Source organism: Erpetoichthys calabaricus, chromosome 1 (genome assembly GCF_900747795.2).
Source record: "Erpetoichthys calabaricus chromosome 1, fErpCal1.3, whole genome shotgun sequence".
NCBI lineage: Eukaryota > Metazoa > Chordata > Cladistia > Polypteriformes > Polypteridae > Erpetoichthys > Erpetoichthys calabaricus.
Genome location: NC_041394.2, coordinates 240,760,156 through 240,778,841, shown reverse-complemented (window position 1 = coordinate 240,778,841; position 18,686 = coordinate 240,760,156). Strand labels below are relative to the sequence as shown.

The following is an 18,686-nucleotide window of genomic DNA, read 5'->3' as shown; positions in this document are numbered from 1 at the left end:
GTGAAGCACAGGACAACAAGGGCTTCAAGCTTACAACAAGCAGCCAAGCCTGTTAAAGCCCCCATAACTAAGGGATAGGCCGAGAGGTGTGGAAATGCGGAGTGAACCTTAAGGTTGCTGCCCTAGGCCTACCGCTACACTGGAGGTTTTTTACCTCTGGCATTTACCCCCTGTCCTCACTCTTCCTTCAGGTACTGGACTAGATGTACTTGGCAATTGCCACGTGCCATCTAGTGTTCTGGGGTATTACATGGGTCTGGGATAAAGCACACTTACATGGCAGACTACCCCCTAGTGGTCTCACAACAGCATTTTTAAAACCTCTCCTGTTACCAGATTCTATCATTCTCTGCTATCATGCAGCCAATTCACAGTATTTAAAAACCCACATTCCAGATTGTCACCCTTCTCAGGCCCCCAGATTTTTCCTAGTGTTGTTTTATCCTCTTTTCATCCCACCGTTTTCATCATAACTCAGTTTGTGGAATGATGATGGCCATAAATATAACTGGCTTACTTTAGCTTACTAATATCCTAAAAGCAGGAACATCAACTACAAATTTATTTTCAGTAATCCTCCAGTCAGCACTGAATCAAAACATCACCTAAATTCCAAAAGTGCTGTCTGTGAATGAGAGCTCACCCTACCAGTACAATACTGTATATATTGACAAAGTGCAGGCCTTTATTGGAACCGAGCTAAAACAGCTGCTGTGCATCAAACTCCCTTTAAGTTTAATAATTCTTGTCAATAGCAAACAAAAAGATTTAGGAACAATGGTTGTTAGAATCCATCAAGGTAAGACAAAAAGGATTGAATTATTGCTACTGTGCTTTGAACCAGATAAGACTCATTCCTATAATCTGTCTCCAAGTTTTTGATACCAGACTTGCCATGATTATTGTCTCATTACTGTATAAGAACTGACAATGTACAGTGAGATGAGCTTCCAATACAATGTGCAAGTGGCAAAGAACATGTGGCTGGGAAATCCAGAATTGAGACATTTTTTCAAAAAGACAGTTTGCAGTTAATTTGATTAGTTCTGACAACAGTTCAAACAACAATAAGTAATCATTGGTGTATATCAACATTTTGTTCTTTCCTTACAAAACATTAAAAAAAATGTTTGTGCTTTGTAATGTGTTTTGTGCTAATCTGCATTGTAAATTAAACTATGGGTTGTAAAAATAATATTCTGGCACACGATTATAAGGTAGAAACCATCTACATATCAGATGGTTAGTTTCTGGTTGTTGTGAGACATGGGGCCTTATGCATAACGCTGTGCGTAGAATTCACACTGAAACATGGTGTATGGACAAAAGCGGAAATGTGCATATGCACAAAAAAATCCAGAGGCATAAATCTGCGTTCGGCAACTTCCACGTTCTTCCGCTACATAAATCCCGGTCAGCGTGAAAAGTAATGCATGTGCACGTGCACGTGCATGTTACCACTCCCCAACTCCTCCCAGAATTACGCCTCTTTGAATATGCAAATCAATATAAATAGCGCTTAAGCTCAGTGTTCTGCAAAAGCACAGGGAAAATAGAAGAATTTCAGCGAATACCAAGTGGAGGCAAGGAAAAACGTACTATTTGTTGGTTTAAACAGTGGTGTAAACAACAAAAGGAAGTTGATCGAGTGACATAGAGTGTCGGAGAAACTCAAACTCAAGTTCACAAAGTCGCACAGTGCCTGAAATAAAAAAGTTGTCAGATATCAAAGTCGCTGTGAAAAGGCGAGTTGTAGCCTACCGTCTGAGTGTCATATGAAAGCTTATTAGTGTACTGAGAAAAGAAAAAAAAAAAAACTTTAATCTCGAAATTTCCACTTTAATCATGTAGTTTATTTTGTCATTAAAGTAGATCATCATAAACTTCATTTTAAAATTGTTTCATTTACTAGTTTCTCAAATACCATCATAACTAAAGTAGCACAGCAAATGCTTTGTTTTATATGTGTTCTTCTATGTGCTCTATGTGTGTGAATCACTACGTGCTTCTTAAACGGGCTTTCTCTTCCTCCGACAGGACACAGCATCCATTACATTCATGATATTACAGCTCTCTGAATAATTTAAATACTGAGATGTATACTTGATATTATTTTCATGATGATAGGAATTAAAGCATGTATTAAACATGGGAACACGGTGGTGCAGTGATAGTGATGAAGTTGTGCCTCGTTTAGAGATTGTTCCTGCCACATGCAAGATCCTTGCTGCACCATGTGCTACCTTCGATGAAATAATTTATTGCAGCAGTACTGTCTCTTTTAAACATACTAACCCCCAGTTCCTGTCCTTTCTTTTCTTTCTCCAAGTACCCAATCGCCACACAATCAGCTCAGTAATAGACGTTAAGCCATCTGTAAGCTTAGAGGTCCAATTGTTGAAAACTTTTAAGGAACATTGAAATATCTTCGTAGTACATGATTAATTATTCTATTCATCTATCCTTCTAGTGTCACGCCAGAGAATACAACGAGAGGCAGGAATAATCCCTGAATGGGCGCCAGCTCATTGCTAGCGCTGCTACACCGTGTCCTCACATGTTTAATTATTAACAATATAGATTATTTAAATGATGTTAACATTTTATCTGTACAATGTAATAAGTATATTTTGCTGCATTTCATTCTAAAAATGATATCGTCATCATATGTAAATACGCGTTAAGTGGCTCAGGTTGTGCAAAATTATAACTGTATCGCAAGTTTACAGTGAGGTAATTGTACTAATAAGTACAAACAGTTCTACAAGGAGCACTTGATGGACTGATTGATTGCATTTATACTTCTTGGAATTAAACTGTTTCTGAACCGCGAGGTCAGTACAGGAAAGGCTCTGAAGCGTTTGTCGTATGGGAGCAGTTCAAATAGGCAGCATGGCTGAGGCAGCGTGTGCTAGATGCTGTATACCGATAATTCTCTTTCCGATCAGATGCTACAGAGCTGTGATTCCACACTCAAATACAGTGATATAAATACTCCGAGTGGTGCAGTGGGAGTAATATGGAAAAAGATGATCCACTGTGGCAACCCCTAATGGGAGCAGCTGAAAGAAGAAGAAGAAGGTGCAGTGAGAGTAACAACAGTAAAGCAGCTATGGTATTTGGAATAGTTTGGCCATTCCGTGGACCATTATATTGTTACAGGTTAATTACAATCAGATGCCTTAAACTAATAAACAATATGCGGTTAATTTCAGTGTATATGATAAAGCCGTGTCAGGGATGTGGATCTGAAAAAGAAAGGGAAACCACACTGGAACAAAAGCACTGCTTTGACGCTGGGTGCCGGCAGTTTGCAAAACCGAGTGGAGAACTTGCTTACGCCACGTGGAAATGTGCGTGGCTTTACACCAAGTTTAGGTTTTAAACATCGCGATGTGAGCGTGGAAATGGGCTTACACAAGATTTTTGTGCGTATGCACCGTTTATACATGAGGCCCCTGGTCTCTAAATATTATTGTGAGATACAAGAAATGACCAGGAGATAATAACATCAGATGAAAAAAGTAGTTAGAACCAGGGAAAATCAAATCCCAGAGTTCAAAAAGAAACAAAAGTGAATACATCAGAGGGGCAAACCAAAAATCAAAGTCAAAGTCAGAAGGAGACCCCAAACCTTAACAAAACCTAGTCCGTGAGCTACTTGAGTTGCAGTCAAGCTACTGCTAAAAATCTTTAAAGTTTATCCAACCAAGGACACTTCCAGCATCATTACTTTGCACATCACAAATGTTCCAATCATGGGCATGTCACATGTTTCCCAAGTCACATAAACAAAAGAATGGATCAAAACAAAATACAAAAAATAAACTTTGAAAACAAACAAAAAAGGTTAGCAACTCCCACAAATTAATTTCAAATGATAAAAAAACTAACAAAAACCCACACATACAAACATGTAATTACTATACTGGTATTTTTTCAATATTCTTCTTGTTGTTTCTTTTGTACCAGTTTTCATAATGCATTTTGCTTATGTATTTGATGAGAGGTGCATTTATGTCTGAAGACAGTAGGCTGAGGGACATTACATTGGTTTTTAGAGTTACCTTGTTGTTTTTCTCATATGTAATTTCTGATGCACCTGCATTTCCTGACAAGATGTGTGTGATTGTTAGTCACTTTTTATTGTCCTTAGAAGGGTTTTCAAATAAAAGAGCTATTTTTTTTATACTCCTGCTTACACCTTCTTGAAAAGAACAGAAAACTCTACAGTAGGATAATTCAAAGGATGGCATACTATATACTTTTCGCTTAAATGATAACATCAAAGAGCCTTTGAAATACTGCATATGAAAGTAATATATAAAGTATAACATTATAATCGTTAAGCCTTCCTTTGTAATGCCATCCAGTGTCAGAATTAGAATTAGAAGTATATGTTTGAACACCTCATTGAAGGTTTCTAGTCTTGTCACTTATAACCAGTACAGATGAATCCTAATTTGCATTTCTTCTCTGAGCAAAACAAAAACAGATATATCCATCCTAATAAAGAGGAAATATGATTAGTGGCATCATATTCCATTGTTATATGCAATATACAATGTAAATAATCAGCAACAGAGTGCAGAAAGAACATTATTCAGCCATCTCAGTGTCAAGGAACTCGTGTTTCTACCTCCCTTAGTGTAGTATCACTGCAACAAGCCCAAGTCACCTGAGAACTGTAAACACAGGAATCCGAAGGAGTAAGTCATCCGAATCTACCACAACTGATGGCGATAGGTTGAGAGTTTCCCAAAGTTGTTAGGTAATGGGAATTGGTGGTCTGCAGAAAGCATTGGGCAAAGTATCTATTGAAACCACACCATAATATGTATAAAGCTGCACACTACTTGGGAATGATGTCTGAACTGTAGTGATCACTGTGGGTAGGTTATAGCTATAATCATAGGGTCAGCTGCAATGTGCTATTAACTAGGATGATCCCGTGCTGATCTTGTTTGGTGCTGTTGGGTATAGAGCTGTTGCAGTGTGCAGACTCAGCTGCTGTGGACAAAGACTAAGACTACGTAGTGTTGTAATGTACTTCTTGGAGTTGGAGACGGGTAACAAAGTTGTACACTATACTACCTCATGAGCAGTTGGTAATATTACAAAATTAATTCAGCATGCATCAGAAAAGAGACCGTTACAGACATGAAAAAGCACAAATATTCCATTAAAAAAATGGATATCAATTTTATAATTATATTTGGAGTGAAATACTGAAATTTATTTCATTCAGATTCAAATATATTTAACTTAGTGCTACAGACAAAGACAAGCAATGCATGGAAATATTCATATTGCATAATATAAGTAATAGAAAAATATGGCTTAACATACAGTTTAACCATTAATTTTCAGTAAAAAGACACAAAGTTGGTGTCCATAATTAAATTACTTGGCCACTGACTCAGAAAGTGCATGCTGATTTTTTCCAAACTGTACTCCTTCAGATTGTTGTTGAGACATCTTTGAGGATGTCCTCCAAATCTGAAATGAGATCTCCTGTAAGATTAATGAATGACGTTCAAAAAGTTTCCACACTTTTTTTAACTCTATTTATTAAGAATTTCAAAAACAAATGACATCACTTTTCTACATTATCACCTTCGTTTGCGATGCAATTTTGTCCAATTATTACTCCTCCTGCCTTCACCGTTTCCAACGAAAATATAAAAGCATAGAAACTTTTTGAACATCCTTCGTATTACATAGAACTTCGGCTCTACTGTGAAGTTTGTGCTGTAATGAAACATTCTTTATGAATACTATCCCATCTCTAACTAGGGATTTTATACACTTTGGTGACTGTTGGATTAATTGGGCTATTAGGAAAAGCTGTGTGCATAGTGAATGACAATTATTAAATCTTCTGTATTATCTACATAATTTGAACATGAGTTATAGCAACACATATTAAGATACCCAGAGGACTCAGGGTGTCAGATTAATATTTTTACAATCTATGGATATAACATTTAATATAAAATGAGCAGGGGGAATGGTTCTCCTTTATACTTTAAACAAGCAGTCACTTGTACATTGCAGAGGAATCAATATAATGTACAAGTAACTGTGTGCATGTGTTGCATGGAATAGCGTAAGACACTATTGAAACAGTAAAATGCATGCATTACTTTTTTTTCTCAAATATACTGAGGGCCCTTGGCAGCCAGAGCTCCAGGGCACGCACCCAAGTCACCCTGATGGTAGATCTGTCCATGAGTTAGAGTGAGACAGTTATGCTTCAGATATGATTCCACTAATGAGTACCTCTTGCAGTCATTTCACTCCATATAGGGATATCTATGCCTTTTCATACACTTGAAGTGAATAATGTTTACAATAATGGCAGCCAATCTAATGTAGTTTAATGTTTGGAATTATGTTTTGATAAGTTTATTTGAGGACAAACTTTTCCCTGTGCTCTGTCCCTTGAAATCGAGAACAATGTGTAGTGGCATGTCATTAAGTGAAAGACGGCAAGACATTCATTGTTAACTTGCAATTAGACAGCCAGCTGAATAAACTGAGTTCAATTACAAAGTAAAAACATGCCTACCAGCAACTAAATTAAAGTTGGTATTGAACTTGTTCCACTGTTCACTGCAAAAGCACTTAGACCTGAGGATCATCACCTCTTAATATTGTACTACATAGTCTGCTCTTGAGCTCTTGAGTACGATACTATTTGAGGTACACTGCAAAGGTCCATAAAGTCATACTCATCTGTCTTTTCCTTGTCTGTGGAAAAATATGAAGCAGTGTTTAGAGACTGGGATGTCAAAACAATTTAGTGCACCTAAATCAATCCGTTAGCAAGAATCAAAGCCGAAAATAACAGCAAACTTTGATGCCACAAAGCTATTACAAATCAAGGGTCTTGGATAATAGGAGATGTGCAATGTCATCATTTATACCATCACACTAGTGACATCACGAGGTGTGACCTCTTTGTCATCACATGGCAGCAGCATGCATAGGAACCACAAGCAATACAGGTCAAAATGGTGGCACACATAGGTAAAGAAAAACAGTGGTCCGCCAAGACAGAAATTATTTTAAAAAACCTGAAAAAGACCCAGATAAGAAAATGTATTTAATAATTAATTTTATGTATTCAGAAATCCCTAAAAAGACGATCCTTTTATATTCCTGACAATTCTTGGGACTGAGTTATTTTTGGGTAAACCTGATTTTTAGGGGCTAAAGTTTATATTTATATGCAGTTGACTGTTTGGGCCATTAGAACAGGGATATCCTTTGAACAAAACTTCATACTGAAAATATATTAAGTCTTCGAATGTCTGCTTGTTTATCTAAGAAAATCTCTAAGGGCCAATCTACCTGCTCAAGTCAAAAGATCTGTAAAAGGTTATTTTGTTCTTTACATCTTTCCTTATGTATGTCCCACTAATTGTCCAAGTAACACAGTGGGTTAAAAAAGTAGTTTTCAGTCCAATGGTAACTGGTTTTATGATTAGCAGATTTGTTTATGAGAGGAGCAATGCTGCTTTGAATCGTTCTCTTTGCTAATCTTGGATTTTAATCTAAAGAGGGTGTACATCTCTGCACAGTTTTGCAAGTTGTCTGTATGTTGTACCATACACAAAGAGAAAGTGAATCAACAGTTGACCTACTGTAGATCAGATCTACTTTGAAAGGAAGTGGGTGGCCAATTGACTTAGATCAGTTCTGTCTTGAATTTGCTTTACCCAATGAGCCCTGAGTCTACTCAGATTTATTTTGTCTTTTGTGAACTGGAGTTTTGCTTTTTGCTCTTGTGTTGCCACAAACATACTCTAACATACATCACCATTTACTTAGGCTGACAGACATAATAGATAACACGTGCCTACTCACTGAAGCGATCACATCTCCTCTCATTAGGTCTGAAAGCTTCTGGGAATACCTCAGGAGAACATAGAAACTTATTTTAGGGACTGGGTTAAATTACCAAATAGAGGGAATCCTGGAGGGTCTGACAGCCTTAATTAACCCTACTGGACCTCCTGAAAGTTTGAAAATCAGAATTATTGCTGAGAGGGGTGTCCCTGAAAATACATTTTAAAAACATGCTATGGGTTTATAAATTACAAATGACTGGGTTTGCAAGAAAGTACTGTAACAGCCAACAGACAGCCCTACACCAACTGGTATACACAGGTACTGAATGAAGGCAGAATTTTCTGAGCTCTTCACAGGCTGGGTGGAGTGCTTGAGTGGTAGCAGCCCATCCAGCAGGGAAGGGTAGCATGTCCTTTGGCAAGTCTCAATAGAAAATTCAAGGAAGAGTACAGCATTGACTTTTCAAAGAAAAATTACAAGGATTAGCCACATACTGCCATTACTGCTTATCTTGGTCTCAGCAATACTGAATAGTGTAATGGTGGATAGTGATAAAGTGACACAGACTGCCAGTTTTTATGGAAAATACTGCTTTATACTCAAAATTACCTGCTTCTGCCTTCTATTTTCTTAACAAACTAGAGGTATGGTGCTACTCTGTGGCAGAGTGGTGAATTTTTCCGCAACGTGTAAGTATCTCATCTGTATAATGAAATAGCCATCATTACTGTTTACTGCTCCAAATGTGACATGAAAACTGTTTTTTATGTGTGATGTTTGTCAGAAGTGCAAACCATCGTGACTTTTGTTTTCAGATTGTGTAACCATGTATGATGCAATTTGTCTAATTAAGACGTACCTATCCTATGTGATAACATTCCACATGCCTACAGTAACTTATTATATGCTCCACAGTACCAGAGTGAGATTTTAGTGTTCAGCCAATAGGGCTGGTTTATACCTCACGTTCAGAACGCTTAAGTGCAAACATCATGGCTGCCACATGCTCCCAGCGTTGTTCTGATGTGTCCTCAGAGCATGTCATCAAAAATTAACATGACGTTATATGCAAGTTACAGTACCGGTAAAAATATGGGTGGCGTGTGTGATTAAGTTTTTGTATGTGATGTCATTGTTTACTATCAACATGTGACGGCAAGCCACATTGCAGCTCCAACAGGATCAATCTGCATGCTTCCATGTTTGATGAATGGTTTGATGCAGTGAAGCAAATCATCAAAATTAAATGCTGACATGCAAATGTGCTTTTCTTCATCCATTTCTCACATAGGCAATACAAGCATAACATATTCCCCATCTTAATGACGCAATAATTTAGGTTTCATATACTATGCCATCTTTTTTTTTTTTGTTTTTGCACCTTCGCAGCGGCATCAGAATGCAAACTATTTTATTTTTAACATCTTTGTCCCTTAATTCACAACACAGGAAACTAGACGTTGTTTTCTCACTGTTATGATATCTCACAGTACCGCCTGGTGGAATCCTCCAGATTTAATTAAAGTATGTGCGCAAGTATAGACAATACACTGCTTGCGTAGCAACAGCATCCTTAAGCGCATGCATGACGTAGCATTAAGTATATGCCATGATCACCACATTTGAACACAGGGTGTTCTGGACCAGCCAGCTCAGTATATTTGCAAAGTGACCCACACTAAGCCAAGCAAAAGGAGAATAAGTGAATGAATGAAAATTAAAAGTGAATAGTAAAGAAATAAATCAATAACTAAAAGTGAATTAGTAAATATGTACAGATTACAGTTCTGAGCTTTGCAATGAGAAGAGCTCTATATCCAAATTAATTAAATAGTTTTGAACATTAGTTTTCACAGATTAATGAACACTGGTGCCTTATATGTCCAAGTCACCTGGGTATTTATCTCAGTTCCAGTTGTCCTCTGTGTTCAGTTTGCATGCTCTCTGCATGTCTGCTGGTGTTTCCTCCTGTATCCTCCAAGAAGTGTATGTCGGGCTAACTGATGACTCAAAATTGGACTTGTGTCCTTATGAATGTGAATGACATCTTGGCTAAGCCCTGCAATGGACTGGCATTCTGCCCACAGTTGCTTCCTGCCTTGTATTGGGTTAAACTGGTTACGTTATCATTTTTCATATGAATTGCATTTGTAACTGTAATTATTCTAAATAGGTTAAAATTATTTAGATTTGCTTCAAACCATATGGCCTCTAATTTTTAAATGTATTGCCCACATATTCTTTATAGATGAATAATAATTGCAACCATGTATTACTTTTGAGAATTTTCAGTATGTTGACAGCGTTTTTACTAAAGTGTTTGATCCTCCTCTCTGTTTCCTAATAACATTGTAGTTTCAGACCATATGGACAGACATCTTGATGTTAAAAAGAGACATCCCATGCTGTTTGTCTAAAGTGCCAGCATGGCAGTGATATTAATACATTTGCCATTGCCCCATTGACAAATAGCTTTTTTAAGTATAGAAATAAATAACAGCTATATGCTCACTTTATTCATATATTGCACTTAAATCCAAATTAACGATACTGAGCAGAACCCCCCTAAGCTTTAATTAGAAATAGGCCACTGCAGAGCTGTTCTTCTACCAGTATACCTCCATATTTGTATTACTATAATTTTTCAGAACATGTGAAACCACCTAATTACCAGAATTAAAATATTCTTACGGGTATTGGATGTTAAACCAATGATTCACAGCAGTTGAGTTTAGTCGTTAGAAGGGTCAAGAGCAGCATCTTGTTGGTACAGGGGTTCTAGAAGTTCATGTAAAACTGAATTTGATGAATGAAAAAATTCAGCAAATGCAAGGTAGTTCTTGTAATTGCCTTTAAGCTTAATTGTATATTCCAAGTAATCATATTGCACTTGGCTTGAATGCACTAGTGCTACAGTATCTTCCAGACTTTAAAAAGGCACATTGGTTATAATGCATTGACTCTGTGAGAATTTCATTTAAGCCACATTAAACAATGGATGATTAGCAAATAGGTCACTTGTTGCTTGCTGGGTGTTATAGAAAACTTTACATGTAGCTGGAGACAGTAGCTGTAGTAGTGACCGTGTAAGACAACACTAAACCAAAGGGTCTTTGATTTGTATTTGTTTCTTATTTAAGTTATGCAACCAACAAATCAGCCTCTCTACTCACCTTAATTATTTAAAGAAATAGCTTTTACAGAGAATGGCATGAACAAAAATGCATTCTTTAAAACAGCCTGAGGCATTAACGGAAAACTGCATACGTTGTGAGGTAAATTAGGTTGCTGTCATATTTAATACCGAATGACAAACAGCAGTGTAAAATTACCAACAGGAAAGCAAATTAGAGGATTGCTCAAAGGCATTTTCTTACTTTCTCACCTAAAGGGGTGAAATAATTTTTTTATCAAGGGAAGACATCACTGAAAATTTAAAACAAGTGAATTTTTAAAACATCTGTGAGAATTAATCCAGAAACACACTAAGTTGAAGGGGGTAAGGGGGCAATTAAGTCATTATCTGATGTGCAAGTGCCAGCTTTGTAAGCCAGGATGAAGAATAAATTGTTGGACCTAGGGCGGTGAAAGACAATGAATTTGTATATAATCAATATGAGGACAGGCCTGACCCTTGAAGATATTAATCATATGGTTATAAAAATATTCATGCCAGCACTTGAGGATGCACTTGAATGACTTTCATTTGTTTTCTAATTATGCTGGCAAAAGCCATATTTCAATAAGGCCAAACAATCACATTTTCATTTTACCACTTGTGCTCCTGAAATTGCAGTCATGCTTGACAAAGAGATATGCAAATACTTACTGTTTTACATGCTGTATACACATGTTATGTGTATATATTTATTATATATACAGTACTTATAGATAATATATACTTATACATATTTATAAGTATACCAATTAACTACATACTAATAAACATATAACATGTTTAATAGTATGTAGATGAATGGAGAGAAAGAGACACCTAGGTGTCACTCCACACCCAAAATAATGACCAATATTCTAGAATATCTCAATTGTTGCATTTATTACACAAATTAAAGTGCATGGTGGGGGGAAATAAATAAGGAGAAAGAAACATAAAGATGCAACAAAACAAGAAAGGTCACATTTACTGTATCTGGGCTCTCCTAAATTAGCTTAAAAATCTGTGCAGGGAAGTGTCTTACTCACTTGCCCATCTCTTCAGTACCACATGAAGCCACTACATCCCTCGTCAGTTCCTCTCTATATTTCCGTCAGCCTGTTGCATTTCTTTCCACCAACCAACCCTTCACTAACTTTACCCAGTACCCAATACTCAATGACACTTTGGGCCTGAGTTGGTTTTAAATTTCCTCCTGTGATCCCTTGTAGCCAATCCCCAGATACTTATTGTGCTTAAGGATAGCTGCAGGACAGGCTTGAACTCCACTTAGTAGCCCCTGGTGTTCCAGTACTCTTAATCCCTATTGATAAATGAATGGAAATACTGTGTGGATTCAAAAATACAGGGAAATACAAAAAGTAGGTCTACCAGACAGCTTATGTTCTGCACATCTTGAAGAGGCAGTCAGATCAGCTGGGGGGCATATTTTGCAACAAGACAGACAAAAGTGAAATGATTGTCCTCCTACCCATTCCGTCCATCCCTCACTGTCAAAAGTGCAATAGTGTCTTAACTTTGTTAGGTATGGAGTTAGAAATTCTCCCCTATCAGCGAAGAGGTGTTGATGCCTTCTGACAAATTTTCAAGGGCTCTAAATAACTTCAGAGACACCAACTACAACTATATTTGCATCACTATATTGCATAACAGCATCAAGAACAGTTTAGATAAGCATTGTGGTCTGTGTATACTATGTGTTAACATAGTGCAGCTATATTCTGGCATGATGTATTTGCTTTTCCAAATAAACAATAATGTTAACTTCCTTTAGTTATTTGTTTAGATGTGCAGTCAGAAGGTGGATGCTGTGCAGACTTGTCTGTGCTTCCAGTGCTGTCCATAGGCACATTTACTAACTTCAGTGATTTAAATACTGAAATCTGCATCTCCTGTGACATTTTGTTATCAACTCTCATCACGGTAGTCCTTTTTACCTCCTTTTGATGGGTTGTGACAAATTGTTACCATTGAATGAATATATTTTGTAATTCATGTTTTTATGAACATAGCTGCTAGTCCTGTCAAACCTTATATTGACCCCTACACCATTGTTATAATGGACAATGGTGGTTTCTGTTTCAGATTTTGGAGCATTTCAGATTAGGGATGTTTGACCTGTGTATATACTATATATACCGTATACATATATATAAATAAATAAATAAATATATATATATATATATATATATATATATAGAGAGAGAGAGAGAGAAGAGAGAGAGAGAGAGAGAGAGAGAGTCTCGCTTATCCGACATAAACGGGCCGGCAGTACGTCAGATAAGCGAAAATGTTGGATAATGGGAGGTGTATTAAACGTCAAACTATGTTATAATTTTACATATTACAAGCCTAATACAGTGGAACCTCAGTTCATGAACATCTCTGAACACGTACAAATCCCCAAACTATTGCCTCTGTGCACGACCACACACTCGGTATAGGAACAAGCCAGTTTCCCTTTCGGTTTGTGCGCGCCGATGATTTCCGCACGTGTTCAGTCTCTCCCTGTGCATTCCCTGTGCAGCGTTAGAGAGACACAGACAGACACATGCACGCGCGCGCGCGCGAGAGAGAGAGGGACACACACACACACACGAGAGAATGAGAGACAGACACGCACATGCATGCACACACACACACACACACACGAGAAAGACACATGCACACACACACACACACACACACACACACACACACGAGAAAGACACACGCACGCACACACACGCCCACGCACACACACACACACACACGAGAGAGAGACGGTCCTCCAGTTTTCAGTCACGGACAATTGTATGTTGGTTCGTAGCGTGCATTGTTGCAATGTTACTTTTCTTGGTGGTATTAAATTACGGATTTTTCAAATGTTCATTTTTTTCCCTGTGCTTAAAACTCGAGCGGCGTGATTAGTTTTGATATATAAAAAAAACTCACAATAGGAAAAATAACTACCATAAAATCTCAAAAATGCTTTGACAGTTTTGATTAAAATTTTAGGGCATTGTATAAAATACAAAATTAACCTACATGTTTTTTTATTTATTAATATTTGTCATTAATAATGCTCTAGTGAGTGGCACATTCTAATGCAATGAATCCCCTGTTTCATCACAGCACTGACAGAGATCTGATGGAAAAATGGGGCGTGCCATTTTATGTAAATGAAAGCTGTCTGTAGAAGTGAAGTGAAAGGAGGAAAGTTCGGCAAAGTTCAAAGAAGACACATTTAGCAAGTGCTTGCCAAGCACTGTGGCTGTGAGCACAGTCAACTGATCCAGTAAGAAAAGTATTTAATATATTTAACCCCACCATGCCTTCATCTTCTGCGGTGGGTTGGCACCCTGCCCAGGATTGGTTCCCTGCCTTGTGCCCTGTGTTGGCTGGGATTGGCTCCAGCAGACCCCCGTGACCCTGTGTTCGGATTCAGCGGGTTGGAAAATGGATGGATGGATGGATGCCTTCATCTTATCTGTAACTTTGTGAAATTGGCACTACAATTCCCATCAGCCAGCGTGCTGCTGCCCATGATTTCATCAGCACTCACAAATGGAGCGTAATTTACATCCTCTTAGCTTGTGAACGAGAGAACTACTTAACAGGTCTAGATCTCTTTTTTTTTTTCTATAATTTGCTTGAACATTCTAGTTGATTTTGCGACTTCTCTCATTGTGCTAAGAATCGTAGTTCGCTTGCAGGAACAATACATTCACACTAATCCGAGACAGAGGCTGCGGGCCAAGGGGAGGGGGAAGCCCAACATCAGGAGTGGAGAGTCAGTCAACCTCTGCGTTTTGGAGTGTACCTTGCCTTGACTTCGTTAGCAATACCTTTTGTTTATTGACAAACAGGAAGTTTGTCCTGTTTCACTACTACATGGGCGGAGGCACCAGGGGCGGCTAGTATGAGATAAACTGATTGCACTACATTATTTTATCAGTGCAAAATCTTGTATTTTTGAAAAAGCTAACACTGTTGTCCAATTCCATATGGTAGTTAACTTTTAATATCAATCTATGATCAACATTATGCACTTTTTGAAGTTAAAAAAACAAAAAGGAAAGTGCAAAAAAAAAATTAAGGCAAATTAACCAGTGGAGTCAAGCTATTGTTGAATAAAGTGAAGCTCATTTTTTTCTATAGCCAATGGCGATGCTGTTTTTCAAAATGCAATATATAGATTTTTCAGAATGTGTATATAGATATTATATTTTTAAAATGGATCTATATGTAAATGTAGAGATATGTTATTCCAAAACAATGCAATTTGATGACAACTTCTGAAAGATCACACATTTTCAAATAAAAATTAGTATTTTACCAATTGTTTTCATTTTCCTATTTTAAAAACTTTATAGTGTTCCCAACAAGACATTTTTAAAATCTGTTTTTTTGTGCCATCAGGGTTGTTTAAAAGGTAGTGCAGACTTTTCAAGAAATTGTGTTTTCAGATTTGCAAATCATTCTCACTGTCCTTTGCTGATGTTACTAGAATTGTCTGACACTGCCACCTACTGCAATTTTAGTCACAGCAGGTGTCATTTTTTTATTATCATGTAAAATTTGTATATGAAATATTCTGGGAAATAATCTGCTTCCTCAAATGATATTTGGAATGATCTTTTCTTAACAAAATAGCAAAATTGTGCCTTTTGATGATATTTATTCACCAGAGTACCTAAATCTATGTTTACCATCTTCGGCCCATACTTAATCTATTTTCTTGAAATTACTTTATCTATGACAGAGTCAGTCAGTGGCTCTCCATTCGGCACAGAATGGCAGTCTGTCACACGACACACCTTGACGAAGCCCGTTTGGATTCATCAATTAGTCACATCACGAATGGCTTTGGGATTTCATATAATTTCAGTTCTCTCACTCATTTGTACTTTTCATTTTTTCAGCAGATAAAAATGTCACCTCCAATTTTCCACTATGATTGATTATATCAGTTTAATGAGTGGAGCAAACTGTAGCTTAATATCTTAGCTTTGAGGTCTCACAGTGTGACCAGCTCAGGACACCAACCTAAATACAAATGAGAACTTGCCATATTATGTGCCTAAATCTTACAATTCTGTGTTATAGCCATGCCTGGTCATAATGTAAAAAACAGTTAACCAGTTATACCAACACTTTTGCTGTGGTTTTGCATAATTAAAGTCTGATTGGTTCTTTTTTTAAATGCATCAGTTCACAAGATTTTCTTTCAAGGTTTCTAAATGTTTTACTAATGGTAGCGACTTTTTCCTTCAAACCTAAAACTAAAGTTATTGAAGTTATTGAATTGTTTAAAAACTATTGAAGAAGTTGAAGAAATAATTGTTTTTCAAGAGAGTTTTGGTGATTGCTGTCACATAGAGGTGGTGATTTTCTTTTCTCCATGTGAATATACTTGTTTCACGTCATTACTTTATATTACCAGTGTCCTTTTCATGAGTTAAATGAATTAACTGAATTATATGCAATAATGTTACAACAAATATCTTTACAATGAAAATTTCATTACAGTGAAGTATTTTTATGGTCCCGACAGTTTCCCCATATGACACGAGTCTAAAGAAATCTCATTCAGCAGATACTTTCATTACAACAAAAGTGCCCAAAAAACCTTGAAATGCCTGAATGAATCATCCACAAAACAGTCAGTTCTGTGGTCGCAGCTCAGTTGCGCACAACGATCCCCAAACAGAAACATTGTAAAAAAAATGTTTCTTTCTTCAAACTTTCCTTGTACTGTTTTTTTTTTTTTTGCTGTTTTTGTTTTCTGTGGTTTTCAGTGATACCTTTTGCTTATTGCTCATCAACATTTGAAAAACATCCATTGGAATTTAACTCATTGTCACCCTCCTATAGAAATGGCAGACACAAAAAAACGATAACAGTTCATATTAGAAAAAAAAAAGTTTACATTTTTGCAGCTCTCGATTGCAGCAAAAAGAAAAAAGACATTGCTGGTGAATTCTGAATTTCACAATGGACACTGTCAACTTTCTTGAAAGACTGAGCAAAAAAAAGAAGAAAAATCTCAGATTGTAAATGTATGCGAACTGCTGTATTTGAAGATGCAGAAAAAGCCGTTTTTATGTGGATCAGTGATGCTCGTTCAAGAAACATTCCTATTAATGCAGCACTCATTCAAGAAAATGTGAGGTTTCTAAACTCTCTAGGGACCTCCCCCAACTGGACGACATGCCGAAAAGCATCCCGAAGTGTGATCACCTCGTCTGTGGAATACTGTTTATCTGTTGCCGGGGCAACAGCAGGCTCACAGCTCTGCTGTGGCTCTTCACCGATGCATACAGAAAAGATCTCGATGGGTGATGCAAGGAACACTGTAAATGCAAAGAACAGTATTACTTGGCCACTAACCTAGCCACATCCCTGCCTGACTGCTGTGTCTGTGTATAGGATAGTGGCAGATCCCACTACAATAAATAACAATGCTTTTTCTGTTTCAAGCTGAATGAAGTTGGTTTTGCTAAAGTACTAAGACTCAGCCTCGTGTTTTGGGGTGTAAGACAGGGACTTATAGCGCGACCTTGCTCTTTAAGGATTCGCTTCTGTGGCACTTCACTGCAGCTCTGTGAGCCTGCTGTTGCCCTGCCTCGGCAACAGACAAACAATCTTCCACAGACGCAGCAATCGGTCTGGGGATGATCCCAAAAAAGTTCAAAAACCTCACAATATGAAGAAGAAGAAAAGGATGATTCGGTTTCTGATTGTTAACTGTGCTGCCCACAACATGCTTCCGCATTTAGATAATGTTCGTGTTGAATTCCTCCCACCCAGTTGCACAGCAGTGCTTCAGCCATTGGATTTAGGCATCATTCGCACCCTGAAAGTGTATTATCACAAGGAAATGCTGAGAAAAATTCTCATCAGCATAACTTGTAGACAGGAGGAGATGAAAATTAACCTGAAAGAAGCTATTGAAATGGTTGCAAACGCCTGGACGCAAGTTAAAGAAAGCACTATAGTGACAAATACAGAATCTCATTACAATTACATTTTCATTACAACAAAATATTTTTTAGGTCCCTGGCAGTTCGTTGTAAAGGAATTTTACCTGTATATATATATTACAGTCAGTGTATGATGTAGTTTTTAGATGATCTGTTTTTTTTATTTGATTTGATTTATTTTGATTTTATATGTTTTGAGATCAGGGCTCAGTGTCAGCAATTGTTCAGTGCCCCTGGAGCAATTTTCAGGTTAAGAGCTTTGCTCAATGACTCAACAGAGTAGGATCCCTTCTGGCAGTAATGGGATTTGAACCAGCAACCTTCCAGATTATTGTGCCACTTGTTGGCATTGCCCTACTGTTGCGAGTCTTTAAAAACTACACCACACTTTCTGTTATGTATGAACTGCATGCATACACACAAAAGTTATATACAACACAAGAATCGATAATGACTCTATATGTACAAGGTAAGTGAAAGTGGCATTCAAGTATTTTCAGGTATAACTATTGTAGACAGCTTGAAGAAACTGAATTTCAGGAATAAAAATGAATTTAATAATAAAAAGGCAACTATCCTAAAAAAGGCAAGTCAGGCTGTTGCTTAGATCACATTTAGCTTTCAGATCATTTAAGTGGCTTGATTTTGCCCTCTATTGGACATTATTTATACTTCAGAATGCTATTCTG

General features: G+C 37.3%; 1 protein-coding gene across 2 annotated transcripts in view; it reads left to right on the top strand.

Annotated features, from left to right (window-relative positions):
• kcnd2 (potassium voltage-gated channel, Shal-related subfamily, member 2) overlaps window positions 1-18,686 on the top strand; it is a 636,100-nt gene that overhangs the window by 590,876 nt on the left and 26,538 nt on the right. The window lies entirely within an intron of this gene.